Consider the following 18635-nt stretch of genomic DNA (forward strand, 5'->3'; position numbering starts at 1 on the left):
TTTTGTGCTACTTACCGCTTCAGAATCATCTTTGGAAGAAAGGAAGGGAGAAGGGCAGGCGATTTAGTGTACTCCCCTAGTAGAAGGAAAATGACGAGCGCTAGTAAAATTTTAATATCTATGGTTTTGGTTGCCTCGAGTGAGCACAATTCGAAATATGTATTTGGTGTGAGTTGGGTGAACGAGCTCAGTTTAAAATAGTATAATTTGATCGTAAATATACCCACCACTGGCCAGAGTAGCGTAGAGATTGCCTCTGACAAATGGAGTTAAGCAAATATTAGCTTTGCGATCAATGTTGTGAAAATGGATTTTTGCTGCATGACTTTTTTGGACAGACCACTTTAAAACAAATTTATGTGGTAATGATATTTTGTCAATTTGATTATACGAGTTTATAATTTGGTATATAATTCGAAAATGAAATAAATTCATGCATTTATTACTAAGACAGCACAAACATTCCGCAGCTGGCTCTGTGGTAAAAATGGGTTGATTTTAACACTTTTTTTTATCGTCGGTTTCTGATCCGCAACCTAGTGCCAATAACCGACTAGTGCCGATTTGCCAGTTGGTTAATCGAGTACTAGGAAGGTGGCTTCCACAACCCATCAACACATGGGCCGGGACCAACGGTTTCACTTCCCTTTCTAAGAAATACGTGCCCATACATTTTTTTCGATTCAGAACAATCCCAACGAGACACACTGGGCTTACGACTCAACTAGCGGTGCCATCAGTTGGTTATTTAGTTTTGATTTAATCTCAGCCGAGGTGGATGGGATTTTCTAAGGCGACTAATCTCTCCTTCGAAAGAGAAGCATGGCCATTGTCAGAGGGAGGCAGAGACGATTGTTAAAAGCTCAGCGACACAAAGAAATATTTATGATTCTTGACTTCCACGATCCCAGATTTGAACATAACCATGAACATAGACATGCATAGAAAAAAAATCTTATTTTGGAATGATAAATTGTATGTACTGTTTATGTGTCTGTAAAACGCTCTTTAAAAATTGTGACGAGAATTTTGAGGCAATTCTAAGAAATTCCCAGGGAAAAATGCGGTAAACTGCATGATTTTTTTATAGAAGACTTCCAAGGCACAGTGGTAAGAAATAACATAAGAGTTTTTTTTTCTAGCGCCAGACCTTGTCATTTTATCTTTATAGTGCCTTCGGTATCACATAGAGTTTGCTTTGAGAGCGGTTGTGTTTTTGCTTCGCAGCAGGCTTTTTTGACGTAGGACTAGGTCTTTGATTTCTATATGGGGGTACACTTTGTGAAAACCGAAAATGGAACATGCAACAAATTAAGAAAGATTTTGAACGTTAATAACTCAGCTGCCCCTGGTGCAATTTCAATAATTTTATCACCAATCGAACAGAAATATGGCTACGCATCGATAACAATGCTTCCGAATGTTGATTTTTAACAAAAAACTATTGAAAAACTGGTAAATGTCCAGCATTGTCCAAAAGCGTCGAATTAACTAACGAATGCACCAATTACCTACATGCATATGCTGCTTCTCCAGCACAGTCGTCAGAGAGTAGTAAGTAGACGAAACAAGTCGAAGCGGCATTCGCCTCCGATCCTCGGGCGCGTGCGAATAGGGAGGATGGAATTACGTAATAATTTGCACACTCATCGCCATACTCAGAACCACACGCTCTCAACGACCACACCACTGTGTGGTGCTGTTCGGTCGTCGAAATTAGTAGCAGCAGTAGCAGCAGTAGCAGTGCTTTCGGCGTGTGGCGTTGAAAATTGTTCTCCAGTAACAACGAATAGCTGCCAGCAAGCTCGCTGCAGAGCCCACATAAGCAACCATCAAAGGAGGAAGAAGCTGCACCGCTATGCTATGGATCGGAATCAGTAGCTCTTCGTGAGTCGCTGCGGGTAGGTCATCTATGCCATACGTGTCACCCTCGCTCCAAACGACATACAGCTCGACAGCCTCATCCGTGTTGAACACCCAGCTCAGAATTACTCAACCATCACTACAAAACGGTCCTTTTCAGGGCCACCAAAAATTTGTTAAAGAGTATTATTTGGACATTGGTCAAGGTCATCAGTTCCCGCAAGCAGCTAGCTATCAAGGCTCAACCTGGTCTCTATAGAAGGTGTGGAATTGTAGGCCTGAATATATTGGTTAAGTTTTCCTTGGCTTTCATTCCGCACGATTCGTTTCTTTAGTTTAATCAATCACCCTTGTAGTGACGTCGAAAAGATTGTTTCATTTGGCGCTTATATATGAAATTTAATGTGGATTATAGAATTTTTTGTATGTTACCAAAATGTATGAATGGTTTGCCACTAAATGTTGAGATAATTTATTGATTATTGAATTATCACACTGTATACCATGAAAACGCAGCCTGTGTGTGAGTTTTTGCCTGTTTTCAAGTAAGGAGTTATCATAGAAAACAAATCGCCATCTGGTATTTCCCGGCGCAATTTCAAAAAACCAAAATGCACAGCATTACGAATAGAGGTCAGGTTTCGACCAATAGCAGATAGATTTTAATTCCATACAAGCCAAACGATTGGAAATTTATCTACCAATCTACTAAGGTGAACACTTAGTTAATTTTCAATAGGTCACTATTGAAAAATACCAAATGTCCAACTGTTGCAACGGAGATCAAAATTATCACCGCAGCAGCAGTAGTAGTAGCAGCAGCAGCAGCAGAAGTGCTTTCAACAACAACAACGAAAGGCTGCCTGCAAGCAGCGAGCTGCAGAGCTCATATGAGCAACCATAGAGAAGGAGGAAGAAGTCCCACCGCTATGCTAGGATCGGAATCAGTAGCTCGTCGTGTTCAGCTCAGCATTACTCAACCATCACTACAAAACGGTCCTTTTCAGGACCACCAAAAATTGGTTAAGAGTATTATTTGGACATTTGTCAAGGTCATCAGTTCCCGCAAGCAGCTAGCTATCAAGGCTCAACCTGGTCTCTATAGAAGGTGTGGAATTGTAGGCCCGAATGTATTGGTGAGATTATTCATCGTCCGACCATTTTCCAGAACACGCTGGTAGGAAGTGTTAAAAATCCATATAGAATTTGGGAGAAGTGAGAATAATTCGCTTTGGGTGTATATTCAGTCCCAAGAAAGCCAATAAAATCAAATTTGTGAGAAAATGAGCTCTTACGAGTTCAATCTATCGAAGTCCCTCTTTTTTTTACATATTCTGCACAAACGATACTTTCTGCCCCGCCCCATTCATATAATTTGGAAGGAAATTCTGTGAGGGGTTAATTGAATACTCGTTAATACCGAAATGCATAAAACTTAAAAATTAATAAATAACAAAAAATTCAGAATACACCTTTTAAAGTCGGGTAGATGAATCGAAAATACTCAAGTTGACAGTCCCTTGGATTATCTTCATCAACTTTCTCTTTGAAATAAAAACTACAAATTTGATACGCTTACAAATAAAAAACGGGAAGAGTTAAGTTAATTGATGATTAATCAATTAAAAGAACTAAATGTTCACATTTGTTCCGTCCACTAGTGGTCCTATGTCAATCTTCCGTTCGTGCCCCTAGGCACAGACCCTTCTACTTTTTTTAGTTTGAGCTTTTTTTGTGCTGGCGTGGAGTTTTTCGGTGCTCGTATTTGATTTGTTGTGTCCCGAGCGCGATATTTTTATTTGGAAAGGTTTGTGCTGATGTTTCACCCCTGTAGCTTGGGTGCTTGGTGTGCTCTCGCTTCCCTTTGTTGCCGGTGTGACTCGACCGCATTGATCTATTGTTAGGTTTTTGTGATGTGCATTGCTTTTTTGCAGAGAGTGATTTGAAAATGAAAAGTGATATCTAGTTATTGTGTGGTTGGAATCGCTGGAGGAGGAATTGTTTAAAAATGAAGCGTGGAAGCATGTGATGTATGCGCTCCCGGATATATTTATTTGGTGAGTACGTTCCAGTTGAAGATTGTTCTTATACATTGTTCGATTGCATTTTAGAGGGAGCGTGTCTGCTTTTGTAGGTAGTGCAGGGTGACCAGCGAATTTTCATTTTGAAATTCCCGGTTTTCCTGGTTTTCCCGGTTTAAATCTTAAAAATTTCCCCGTTATTAATATTCAACAAAAAGCTGGAAGGAATTTACTGAAAGGATAAAAAAAATGTGATTTATGGAGATTCCCAAGATTCTGGGGCTTTGAAATTTGTGTAGAGTCTGAAACTAGAACTTTTCTTCAACATTTGTGATTAATAAAAATCTTGGTGATGCAAGATTTGGAGAAAAAATAATTAGAATGTGAGATTTTGAAACAATTTCAAGATCATAGATTTGAAAAAAAAACCTATGAGTCGTGGAGTCATAATTGTCACGCTCTGAGACTTGGAAGCATTTTAAGGGTTATAACAAATTACAGAACAATCTATAGAATCTTGCGGACAAAGCTTGGAATTTTTAGTAAAATTTAAAAGAATTCAAAGTGTTGATTTCGAACAAATATTAAGAAGGATTCTCACACAGTTTTCGAAGGAGAAGTTCTGAGCAGAAGTCCAGAATTAGAGTCCTTAGAAATTGTTAGATGAATTTGAAGGGATTTCTGTGGAGAAGAATGCAAGTTCTAAATTAAATTTTTAGGTAAATTTAGAAGATGTCACAAGGAGTTGTGAAAAACAAAACTTTAAATCGATAGGAAAAGGACAGATGAATTTAAAGAATTCCAAGAGAATTATCATCAGAATTCAACAAGAAACTGAGTTCTAAGAGTGTTCTGGCAATAATTTCAAACCTAGTCCGAAAGATTTATCGCAGAACTTCAACAACATTAATTGCAAAACATTTGCTGATAATTAGAAAAAAAAAAATCTTTAAAATACTCTAAAGCGTTTCTAAATAACATTTCGAAAGATTTCTACTGTTTTGAATAGAGTTTAAAGAAATTTTTGAAAAGGTTTTTAAAGGAATCCAAGTTTCCGAATAGGTTCAAGGGAATTCTAAGAAGGATTCAAATTAAATTCTTAGAAGGGGTTTCCAGTAAATTCCAAAAATAATTCAACGGTAATTATTACGCGGAGTGTTTTCTGGTTAATTTCAGAAGAATTCCATGATAATTCAAAGCAGAATTCCAAGTTTATTCTGCAATTCATATCATGAGAAATTTGAAAAACTAAAACCCCGGAAAAGAATAATTCAATTTCGGTTTTCACAAATATTTGTTTCCAAAGTCCAGCATCTTCAATATTTTCTTTTAAGCACTATGCACTTTAAATCTGAAATTGAAACGACAAAAATCAATTAGCAATATTGCTGAGTGATTAAATTTTCAAAACAATAAGACGGGAAACTGAAGAAAATTATGCAGCAAATAGAGCAAGACATTCATTTGGTAAAGGATCACTCTGTTTTAATGGTTTATTCTGAAATTCTGGTGTAAAAAATGGTATGGTTAATTTATTTTTCCCGGTTCTCTCGTCGAATTCCGGGGTTTTCCCGGTTTTCCCGGTTGCTTTTCAAATTCCTGGATATTTCCCGGTATTGCCGGTTTTCCCGGTTTGCTGGCCACCCTGGTAGTGGAAATTTTTAAAAGCGTATAAGTAACTCACTCTCTGAGTTAGATTCGTTTTCAGTGCACAACGCAACGAACATCACTCGGCAGTCAAACGATCCATTACTTAAGCATTTACATTAACATTCTATGTCCCTCCTTTTTTCTGTATTTTGCTGATGTAGATGAATGAATAGATAAAGCAGACAAAAATACTCAATATCATTGAGTGGTACCAGCTCGTCTCTCTGATCTCATGTAATCATAGCGATCGAGCACGTGATTGGTTTATTACGGCTAAACATTTTGAACAATTTTCAATAATTAACTATTAATAACCAACTAGAATATTTTTACCAAAAAAATCTTACATTAAACCTGAATAAAATGGAGTAATTAAAATTGAATTTCATTAATAAATGACGCTGCTATAAGCGTTCACGACTCACGACGGTAGTGCAGCTATTCCATTTCCCTGGACCGATTTACGTCTGTGTCTGGTTGTTTTTCATACTGATGTCCGATTACTACTCGATTATTCGAGCTTATCGATTTTATGTTAAAATAATCGATTAATTTTTAATCGATTATTCAATGTCTCGATTATCTGCGAATCGATTAATTGGCTTTGATAATTGTACAAATATTTAAATTTTCATAGGAAGAGTTGAATTTATTTTAGTGTATATAGACCACCAAGCCAACAGAGCATCGATTAAATATGTTCCATCCCAACTTGAAGTTCAGAACGTCTATTCTCAAAAACAGTTCAGACAATAAACAAAGCTTCTCAACTGGGGTACCACGTTCAATCGTTTGGGCTGGTGGAATCCAACCTGAGAATGTATGGTGACAATCACTTTTAATTAAAACTATTAATAATTATGCGCATTTTACGCAATAGTATTTCTACATTATATCATTGTAGTAAGAACAAAACTTGGGAATTTGTTCATATATAGAAGAAATATTTATAGAGAAATCACCGATATTCCGTAAAACTGTAAAACTGGTTTTTGCACCAAGATTTGAAAGTGGAAAGTAGTCCCATTCGAACGCCAGTTCTGACATTCCCTGAATCATTTAACTGGTATTTTGTGCTAAGGAATCGAGAAAACAAGCTAACCGCTGTCATTTCAATTTGATTGAATATTCAATTAGTGATGGCACAACAACGATGCCAACGTGGGTTGGGTCGACTATCCTTTTCTTTGGAATAAGTATGAAAACGAATAAACAAAATCGTCTTCGAAGAATGTCTACCACGCAAATCGTTAGCCAATCACGCGACTAAATTCCGAAACGTTTCCTCCAAAGCAGTTGCATGTGTGGCTATTCAATGAGACATCAATTCCTTCTACTCTCTTTTTCCAAACCGCAAAGATTCTTGAACTTCTGAACTTGTCAACAGTGGTAAAAGTAATTCGATTGCATGACAAAACGTGATTCCATCAATGCAATTGTAAGTTTTCTCGTTTAATAAGACTATCTCCGTTTCGGTTTGCCAATTCAACCATAGGCCTTCCTCTTACATCTCTGCTTAAGCTAGGAATGGCGCAAAGAAAAGCAGAGTGCCCCCGTAAACGGTTAAAATAAATTTAAATTTAATGTTCTTTAAAATTGTTTCTGGGTCTAACGAGAGTACCGAGCAAGAGCGAATCAACTAAAAATGGGCAACCCTCCCGCTCGTTTCATAGCCTAGCCACGGTGTTCCACCTTCGCCAGTCAGCGCGGCATTGTGCAGGATCCTTTTGGTCCAATTTGTTGGCAGTTTTCGGAGTTCTTTGGTAGATTGGTTTATGGCGTCGTAATAAGAGACAGTGTGGAAATGAACGCGTAGGCGAGAAGGCATGGTGAGGCATGGCGTAAGCTTGCTTAAATTTTCCATTCTATTCGATTACTTTTGTTTCAACTTTGGCCGAAGCTTTGCGACCTCTCTTAACGAGTTGGTAACCCATGATGGGATGGTTGGTTGAAGGTGGAAGGAGGCAGGGAAGAAAGTTCAAAGCCGTCACATTCGTAGCTTGATGAGATGGTTGGTTGAGGGAGGAAGGAGACATGAAGGAAAGTTCAAAGTCGTCACATTCGTAGCCTGGTCACATTCGTGGATGGTCGGTGGTATGATCGTTTGGTGAAGATCATGATATTTCACCGAACGGCAGACAGGAATAGCAGTGTGACGATTATCGGAGATGAGCAACGACGAAATGCGACACAGATAAAAATTCTGAATTTTAATTGTGATGTATACATTCATTCCTGTAAACTTATATTTCATTTCACGCAACCGGGCAAATTGTAAACAATGATGTTTACATAGATGGGCTTTTGTATACAATATTTGCTACACACTTTACAACGTTTGACAGTTCGACGGAGAAGTTTGGCAGTCCGATGGAGATGTTGAAGTCCAGCAGCGACAATGCACGTCAAACATGATCCAGTGAGGCATCATATTGTCAATAATTGATGAAAGCGACGAATCGAATTTTCCACCGATATGTCCTATGGCGTTTGAATGGCGATGTCGATAAATCTCCTGGTCACGGCACCAAATGTTACATCCAGAGTGTGACCAGGGCCTACGTTGCGTAATTGAGTATTCAGACGGCAGTGGAAAACGATGAATGGACAAAAACGTTTACGGATTTAAGTTTTTCTTCCATTCCAAGACGATTGAATAAATTTCTATTGACACAACACTATTCAGTTTTTACTGCCTCCGAGAGCCATGCTGCCTACTCGAGGGTTAATCTGATAAACTTAAATCTAATTACACTTTTACGTCCCTTAAATACAAAAACAGGACAATAAAAAATTATCACTACTTCTTCGTCTCCTTGATTCCATCATATAACATCGGTCTCTGTTCTGCACTCGGCCATCGAGTGCCAATCACTGACGGACATTGATTGTTATCCATTGTCGAAAATGGAATACCGAAGCTGCGACTGCCAAATATAGGTAGATATCGCATCCATCAACACATGGGCCGGGACCAACTACCCTTCCGAAAAAAACTTCACCAGAGATTTTTCTCCTCTGACCTCGACTGGGATTAAATTTATCTAATGTTGCAGTCAATCAGATGTGGGCCCTTTTTGTTTCAAATTTCCCCAATTTTTGATTTATTAATTAAATGTATAATTTACTATTTTCACCTGTTAAAACTACGAATAGAATATAGAATTCAAATACTGCTTTAATTTTGATTTTTTTTCAATGCTAATTGTGAAAAGACTTGAATTAGTGGTTCAAATATAGCCTAATTTTTACGATGGCAGTTTGTAATAAATTTATTTTGATTTTGCATTTGCCTTGAGGGTCTGCACAAATTTAGCTCTGATAAGAGTTCTACTGAGTCAGTAGTACGATGCTTCATAAAAATCCAGACACGACGTGACCACTTCAGCGACTTTTTTTATGCGTAAATGCATTTCGACACTCAGTTTGATGAAAGAAGTTAGGACCCAGCTTCCAGTACGAAAAATACGGCATAAATCCTTTTTGTAGCCGAGTAATTACATAATATACAAAAGAGAAAGTCGATGAAGAGTATCGATCAATGCATAACAGAGAAACGTAAACAATAACAGTGGTAACAAATGTATGATGGTTGTTGCAGTTGTTGTCGTATTTACTGTGGATCTCATGCAACAAGGGCATTTACTGACAACACTAATAAACGGGCACATATACAAACGATATCATAGATGGTGCGACCGTACCGTATAGTTGGGATGATATCCCGAATTAGTGGTGAGGTGCTTGTTTTGGTAATTGTTTATGCGGGAATGGTTTGTGAATTTATATTTGGTTCAGCCCGATCAATGCTGACGGCAAGATTGATCATACTAATAAATAGTAGAAAACTTTGAATTTTGAAATTTTTCAGAATTATTGCATGAAGGACAATACATCGCATTGATTCATTAGAACTAGTGTCATCCTTAAATGTATACACACCATCAAGGCATCTACGAAACAGAAATATATTTGCTACAAACCGCCATCGTACGAATTATGCCAAATTTGGACCCTTGAACCAAATGATGGAAACATACAATAAGCACTGCGATAAGATTAACTTTACAATGACAAAAACGAAATTTAAGCAATAGTTTAATTCCTTGCGTAATGACAGCTAGTAGTATTTTTGTTTGTTCTCAAGGCATACTAAATTGTATATAACAAAAACAAAATTGTAAAAATAGCACTTAAGGCAACAACTGTAAAATGGTCTACACTGATTGACGACAAATCTATAAAAACAAAAAAAAACTGGAAATTATAACCTAACATTTAAATAAAATGGGATGCAACATCCAAAAACTTCAGCCAATCTTAAATTAAGTCCAAATTTCCAAAAAAATACTACCCACGCTAGTCGATCGCATCTTTGAGAAACGCTGTCCTAGTAGAAGGCTCTCACAAAAGTTAGAAAAATATGATATTATGATTGTTCAAACGTAATCTCAGAAATGTTAGCAGATCAAATCATCATATCCTAATCTTAAAGTGACTAGACGTCCCGGATTCTGCAGGACAGTCCCTGATTTATCCTGCATGTCCCGCATTTACAAGTGTCCCGGAAAACGTCTCGGATTACCAAATGTCCCGGAAAACGTCCCGCATTTGAAAAGTGATTATAAAATGAAAATTAGTGCACTCTTATTTATTTTCAATTCCACCAGATAGAGCGCGCATCATTTTAAATGCATTTCTTAAGGGTTCGACTAATACTGAAGGGTATGAAATGACATTTCAAGAAAAAGGAACAAAATGAATCGGAACAACAACAATAACAACAACAACAAAACTTTTGTCAACTACTGCACACTGCATCAGCGGAAATAATGATTTTCTTAAGGCGGATAAAAATGAGCGAGACCTTTTCGACGAAGTAGCTTATATTAAGAAATACAGTGATGAAGACAAAATTAAGGGTTGGAAAGAGAGCAACACAAAAGTTGAAAATAGATGGGTAGAGATATTTATTTATTTCGACAGAAATGGCATTCCAATTAGAAACCTCAGAAAGATAGTAGAATTTGGTTTGTGTCTTCCAGGAACTAATGCTGTTACAGAGCGAGTTTTTTCTGTAGTTAACAAAATTTGGACCACTGAGAAGACACAACTAACCGTTGATACTTTGTAATCTGTACTACAGGTCAGGCAAAACTTTGATGAGACTTGTGATAGTTTTCTTACGATGATTTCATAAAATGATGTTTTGCTTAAGAAGGTGCACTCAGCTGAAAAATCGGTTTAAATTGTCATAAGATTTGTTAGATATAAATAAATTGTTGTTTTCCTTAGAAAAATGGTTCTTTCATTCATCCTCAGTATTTTGGACAGGGCGTCCCGCATTAGCCCGGAAAATATCTGGTCACTTTACCTAATCTACAAATGTTGAAGAAGGCATTTGAACATTGATGCATTTTAAAACTGAACTTATAAAAAATACCTTAAATGTATTTTGAATAAGCTTGTAAGAAATGACTTGTATTACAAAATTACATTTGCGCTATGTTATCTAATTACACTTGTTAAGATACGTTAAAAGCTTTGGTCACGTACCCCATATGCCACAAATAGTCAAAATCAGTAAACCTCTTCCCCGTCCCCTAAATGCGTTTCATAATTTATGGATACCTCGTAAAGCAAACATCAGTCTGATTACAGTGTTTTTCTTTTGCTGCGTATTGTTCGCCAGCGAATTAAACATGTTTTGCTTTAAATTTGTTTATTTTTTGCGCTGAAATTATCGTGTTTTGCCTACACCGTTCGAAAAATTCATGTAAATTTATACGAGATATAACGCACATAAAGATAACGCTAGATTTGGCATAAATTTACGCGATATTTCGTGTAAATTTAATCGCAATATCGCATAAATTAGCAATATTGTATGCAAGCTTGTAAACGATTTCGCTGTTTATGCCAAGTATAGCTCAAAATTAAACGAAGGCAGATTTTACGCGATAGTTAAAAATCAGATTTTTTTTTTCTGTGTAGCGAAACTTGGTTGACCTTGAATCTAACCTCCAAAATCTACGACGCTGCTTCAGTTTCATTGTTCGGTGTTAAAAACTGCCTCCCGGGAGCCTGGTTCTCCGAGTTCGGATGCCACACTTTCGACGTGTAGTTCTGTTCTATTGAGAGATTCGTCACCGTGGGCGGGTTTGAACCCGGTCCGGTTGGTGAATTAGCCCGGGGACGCACTGATAATGTGTCCATCTCGAGTTTTGGTGGTGATTCGGTGACTGACGTTGCCGTGAATCAGCAAGTTTTCCGCTTGCAAAAGTGCTCGGCTGCTGGTCTCTCGCCGGTGTCGAAGATTTCGAGCAATATGAAAGATGCCTTGCGGGTGGCTGGTGACCACGAAAGGTTCTTGGGGAAAGCACTAGACGTGAACCTCCTCCCAGAAGACCATTGGCCATGCAAGACAATTTGTGTTCGTTGAAGGAACTATTACGACAAAGGTGAATCACGAAATGAGATGCTTAGAGAAAACTACGGAACCCATGGATTGGAGGATCAAATTAACATGATCACACCAGTTCAAATACTTTTTACAGTTAAAAAAACAAAAAACTTAATACGTGCCAGGATTCAAAAGAACATTTTGAAACTGGAAGTGTGTGTGTAATACTAATATCCAATTGATAGAGGTAATACATACATGCGGGGCTTATTGTAAGTGAAAGTAACCTCGGAATGGGCGTGACTCTCCAGACATTCTGAAATGGGTTGCTGGATCTGCAATAGAGCTATCACCTTCTAACTCCAGGACTAAAGCTGTCTACAATGACCATACATTTGACATTGTAGAGAGAGTTCTTTCATAATAACACTGCCGACCAGTTGGGGTTAGAAGAAGTACACATACACATACACACACACCTCGTAAGGCAAACATCAGTCTGCATAATTTTTTTTTTCTTTTTGTTTGTTTTTTCCGTCGATCTTGTTTTCCGTGCTGAGCACCAATGCTACCGACGTGCCAGGAAGGCAGCTCCAACACCTGGACCCTACCTATCGACCCATCAACTCATGAACCGGTGGACCAACGGCTTTACTTCTCATCCGAAGGAAGGCGTGATCAGATATGTTATGCCTCAGAACATCCCGGTGGCGCCGACTGGGATTGAACCCAGGCCTGCTGGGGTGAGAGGTAATCACGCTTACCACTACACCACCGGCGCCGTTCATCAGTCTGCATAATAGCACACATGAAATTGGATAAAATTGTAAAACCTGTCAAACTTAATTTGCTTTTACATATTGAATCTTTTACGGCCTCCACTTTTGTGTATATAACCAATTGTTTTGCATTACATATGAAATGTTTGCCGGTATGTATGTTTGTATATTTTAAAACCAACTTTTATTTACTTGCATTCTGGAATTTTTGGCAACCACTGTACCTCAAAGATCGTCAAATACACACACTTAAAAATTATCGTCGACTTCGGTAATTTTTACCGAAATCTGAATGATAATGATGATGGTCCCACCTCTTACCCCTACAAAGATTTGAGCTGGACGATTTATCTTTAAGATAATTAAATATGACATTTAAACCAGGTTAGCAAACAAAATCGAACTAGTTTCAGTTACAGATATAAATTCCCTCTAGAGTTTACAGTTGCTTCACAGCGATATAAATGTGAAAAAGCTCAGGCGTCCACCTCTTAGTTCGCCTTTTTGTCCACCTAAAATATTCATAAGTTATACAAGCAATCAAGAGTTAATGAACAATCAACAAAGCATCCTATTACTCTAGCAACCCCGAACAGCTGAACTGGTCGGTAAAATTTATGCAATTTAATTCATTTGCTTTTCAGTTACTTTGAAACTAAATCTCCACTAAAATGACAAGATTTGATCATTTATACAAGGTTGAACATGTTTTGAAATTATTTTCAAACTCAATAATCTTTTAAATGAAGGTCAAAGTTTTACCGAACGTTCAGCTGTTCTGATTTCGGTTGAATTTACCGAACACGAAAACAAAATCTTAGTGTGCACAAAGTTAAATGTTTATTCGTGTGCTTTTATTGCATAACTCAGCAAAACTGAACACCTTATATGACTGATCAAATCATATTGACCCGAGAGTATAACTGAACGCCAGGTTTCTTTTAGATTTGTTTTGTTTTTGCGCAGCTCAACAAATGTGTATAAGAATAACTTGTTTCCCAACAAGTGGCCCAAATCCTTCGTAGTGTGGAGCTGTTGGGAGATGGCGATACCAACATCGAGCGATACCTTCCGGTTCAAGGTCAGGGGGTTCAAGGAACCTAATCTTTACGGGGGTTCTCGCCCGTCCATCCTCCAGATTCTCCCAACATAAAAACATATTCTCCTAACATAAAAACTAACGTTTACTGATACTACACTTATTTTAAACAACAACAAACTAAAGAAGGTACAATACGAAACTTATGATAGTTCAAGCCCACCTGAACTCCAATATCCAATTGCATTCTATAGATCTAAATTTTCCCTATTTGTGGGGGTGCTACGTGCTACTATGCAACAGATAAGTTCTAATTTTCGTCGTACTAAGCACATCCCACACTTTACTTCTCTGTAACGAACGGGTTTGAACACAAAATGGAAAATTTATATCAAATTAACTTTCATTTCCACGGTTACCCTTAGATTTGGTAAAAAGTCAAGAGCCGTTGAGATATTAACACTGTTTCTTATTTCCAGTTCCGTCAGCCAAGTTTCAATTTCATCCAAACACATTGAAACGTTATTGGATTCACTTCGTCATATGGGTGAAGGCAGAAAAAGTGGACTCGCTAGGAGCACTTCTTTTGTTTTTGAGAAGAATGGATGTAAATATTCATATCATGCGTTTTTAACAGTTGCTTTTTGTTCCTTTTGAAACAAACTTTTGTATCAAACGTATGATTGATTCATTCACATCGAAAACATTGATATATTTGGTGTTTCAGCTCGTTATGACGGAAATGGGCGCTTATGCCGAAGAAGTGCTCTACGCTTATTGTTTTTCAATTGTTCCTTGAGTTTTGGGGTCACGATGATACAGGTATGCCCTCTCCTAACTCTCGTGAGTAATTTGCTCATCATTATGTTTGATATTTTCCCACGTTAAATGGAAATCCTAATGCTTTTTACCCAAAGCGAATAAAGACAAAGTAAACAGCACTCGATACTGCAAGCGTGATAACAGTGCAGACAGCTAACGATAAAAAAAATGCGAAGGTGAAGACGTCATTGCAAAGGGCCAAGCAACAGGGCGAATGCAACGAGTGGAACAGTGAAAACTCGTGCAGATTGGGGCACCCAAATAACGTATTCCATGGCCGTTTTTATTTTAAAAGTATCATTATATGGCATTATCGGTGTTTATGAACTAATAATTGCTGAATCTTTTTTTGGAATTTTAACATAAATGCTCAATGATTAGTAATTATTTGATAGATGATCAACTCGTCACGGATTAAAAGTGATGACGATTGTAAATATGTACAATATTAAAAATCAAAAAAGAAATCTGATCGTTCCATGAATGTTTATGTCCACCATCGATGTTCTGGGTGCAAAGTGTGGGCGAGTTAAATAATTAAAAGAAGATGAACGTGGAAAAACCCTGCAAAGCGGTGTACTGGAGTGAAATACGAAGGAAAAAAGCTTTTAATTAAGTTTTTTGCAGGACTTTTCACCGGATGGAGTGAGAGCGTAATTGCTTCCCATAATGTATCCGATCCAAGTGGTGTAGATTTGTGCGCGTTTGGCGTTTGTGTGTTGCCATGAACGAGCAAACGTGTGAGTGTAGGTATATGTGGGTAGATGAATATCGGATGTGCAATTTTGTGAAGTGGATGTTGCTTAAATATTGCTAATGGTTTCGTGAGCTATTTTTCATACGGTTGAATGTGAAGGCTGCTAGGTGACCGTAGCTTGGAAACAGGTAATGAGCAATTATCGGTTTTGTACGGCCAACAAAGGTTTCGCTTTTAATTAGAACCCATTAGCCGGTCTCACCCCTTATTTAACTTCTGTTATTAAAATGTTCAGTTTAACCTTTTTGCCTTCTCAATACACCTAGATGAGCCAAGAGGTTGAAAAAAAATAATAATCTTCAATCCAAGGATCGAAGAACCAAGATTGCATCGATTTTAGTACATCCACATACAAATGAGCAGCACTATTTGTCTAACCCTCTCCGTACACTTTAGTAAGATCTCTGCGGTTCTCCACTAAATGGAATTATCTTCTAATATCTAATGCAGGCTAAGAAAATAATCGTGTAATATAATTCGTTTATTGGATACTCCAAATGACTGTCATCTCTGATTGCTAGGTTTGCGAAACTCTGAACATTATTCTCGTCATCATGCAGTAAATAGATGCAGTTATATCCAACCTCAAATAAGTAGACATTTTCCTCTATTCTTCATCCTTACCCTTCGTCGCTGCAAAAAAATATACACATTTCGTGCCAACTCGCATTCGGCACTGGCAGCACCCTCTCAAATTTCAATGAAACCATTCTGGATGTGTGTACCTTGACTAAATAAGCCACTTTGCAAATACTTAGTTTTTCCAAAATTTATCTAGACTAACCTTTGAAAAGGGCCAAACTTTTTTTGCCGATTTTTTTTTCAAAAAAATATTATGAAAAAATGACAACTCTTGCAAAAATGTGTTGCAAATTATCGAAAAAAAAACTTACTGAAAAAATTCCATTAGAGACCTACATTGAAAAAAATCGATTTTTAAAATTTGAAGTCGATTTAAAAAAATACCATGTTTTATTTGGATGAAACTTTGCGCGAGATGAGCATTTTAAAGGATTTTTTTTCCTCTATTTAAGAGGTTTTCAGCTGGTTCCCCTAGGTTTAAGGATTTTTTTTTCTGAAATTAAAAACTGTTTTCTTCTACACCCAACCGGGGGATGTCAGATTCGCTTAGAATTATGTGTGATTCATCATCAGAGGATGTTAGTAGAGACCACATGAACCGAGGATGCGATATACCTAGCTGCGGTCCAATGCAAGAAATTGGAGGCCGGAAAATTTGGAGTGTATTAGTGAGTGAAATTAATTATGTCGAAAAAATAGGAAAAAGGTTGCCACCAACTGGACTCGAACCATGAAACGTTGCGATTATTAGACCTGTGCTTTCTCCACTGCTCTCTCCATCCTTTGGGAAATAGGCTAAAAACAAATACGAAGCGCTAATTTCCTCGCATACTCGACTTCGTTTGTTTTTTTCTGCCGGAGAGATTCGAGGCAACTGTGTCGTTCTCCCATGTTAAACATAACAATCAAGGCAAATGTTTGGTTGTGTAGGTTAAAGCATATACAGAGCACGAAATAAAAAAATATAAAGAATCATTGCATCGTCTGCAAGGTCAACTTCTAACATTCGCTGCAATTTTCATGAACAGAGGATGGTAGTAAATGGAATTAACATTCATTGTAATAAATTTTTGGTTTGCGTCTATGAACTGATTTCTTTTAATTTGCCATTTTCACACAAAACTAAACCAGGGAAGCTCAAAATCATCACAGAATCCAATGAAGCTCAATTTTCGATTTAATTTTGTCTAATCAGCACTAAAGTTCACTTTGATTAATCGAGAATTTCATATGAAAAGGGCTCATGATGCATTTCTCGCCAAATCGTATTCGGAATTGGCAGCAACCTCTCAGAGTTCAGTAAAACTTTCTGGACATGTAGACCTTGTTAAATAATATCATTCCTTCATTCTGTTGCCTACTACTGAGGCAAAATCTGATAATATGTGAGAGAAAAAAAAAATAAGATTTTTCATATATCATTTATTTAGATATTTTCAATGTTTTAAACCTATTTTCATGCATGCCAATTTTTCTTTTTCCAATCAAGTTAAATATTTTTTATTCATCTTCTGAATTAGAATACCTTTTTGCCGCTACTTTGTCACCAGTTTTCCAAAATATTTTTTTTAAGAAAATTGGCAAAAAAAGTTTGGTCCTTCTCAAATGTTAGTCTAGATAAATTTTGGAAAAACTGAGTATGCAAAAGTGCTTATTTAGTCAAAGTCTACCCATCCAGAAAATTTCATTGAAATCTGAGAGTGTGTTGCCAGCTACGATTCGATTTGGTGCAAAATGCGTCAGTACATTGTCTGACCTTGGGGTCAATTTGACCCCAAATTCAAATTGTCATATCTCAGCGAAGGTTCAACGAATTTTTGAAACTTTGAATGTTATTTGAAGCAAATGTAATGTTCTTTTGGTTAAAATTTTCAGACTTATTTTGATAGCGCGGATCTCTCGGGGAAGGGGTCATTGTAAAATTACAACCTTGAAGTTGCCTATTTTGATGTTGAAGAGCCAAATCACGTAGGATGTTGTTTCTTTCCGCATAGATGTTCAGGAATACAAGGTTTTCAAAACTATGGAGTTTATGACAAAATTTACTCACTAGAAGTTGCACCTTCTTAACCTACACATTATACAACGCTATCTACAGATCCTACTTATAAAGATGGTTTCTGTCTTCGGTAAAGTTATTCAGATGGACAAGACCTATTTTACGAGGTTTTTTTTTTACGAAGTGAATCCCAAATATCGAGCTTTCTTTCTACGAAGTAAATCCCAAATAGCAAGGTTTTTTTACGATCTAATTCGATTAATGAACCCCCGGTTTGGTTCGTAAATGGAGGTTCCAGTATACAATAAAAATATGAACGGTCCCAGGTGACTGCCTTGAGGTACACCAGAAGAAACAGCGAACCGTTGCAAAATATAGTCACCCATCTTCACTGATATATTTAGACCGGTGAAGTATGAGCGAAGCCAATTAAGAAGGGAACCATGAAAGCCAAGTCACTCTTGCTTGGCCACTGCCTTATCGTGATTGATTTTATCAAAAGCAGCAGAAAGATAGCATCCAATTGATGACCTCTTACCATCTCGCATATGATTGATGATGTGTATTGAACAAGATTTGTAGGGGTTGACCTCTTCTGCATAAATCCGATTCAACTGGAGCAAGTGTGTTTTGAATAATCGAGCATCAATAGTTCAACAAGTTTTGAGACTGCACATAAAGCAGCGATTCCACGATAGTTGGAAACCGACTGCTTATTGC

General features: G+C 37.4%; 1 long non-coding RNA gene across 1 annotated transcript in view; it reads right to left on the reverse strand.

Moving 5' to 3' along the window:
- The window catches only part of LOC135704933 (uncharacterized), a 77932-nt gene that overhangs the window by 12348 nt on the left and 46949 nt on the right, over positions 1–18635 (reverse strand). The window lies entirely within an intron of this gene.

This window comes from Ochlerotatus camptorhynchus, unplaced genomic scaffold, assembly GCF_037179485.1.
Source record: "Ochlerotatus camptorhynchus isolate MF236.1 unplaced genomic scaffold, CSIRO-AGI_Acam_v1.1 ptg000251l, whole genome shotgun sequence".
Taxonomy (NCBI): Eukaryota; Metazoa; Arthropoda; class Insecta; order Diptera; family Culicidae; genus Ochlerotatus; species Ochlerotatus camptorhynchus.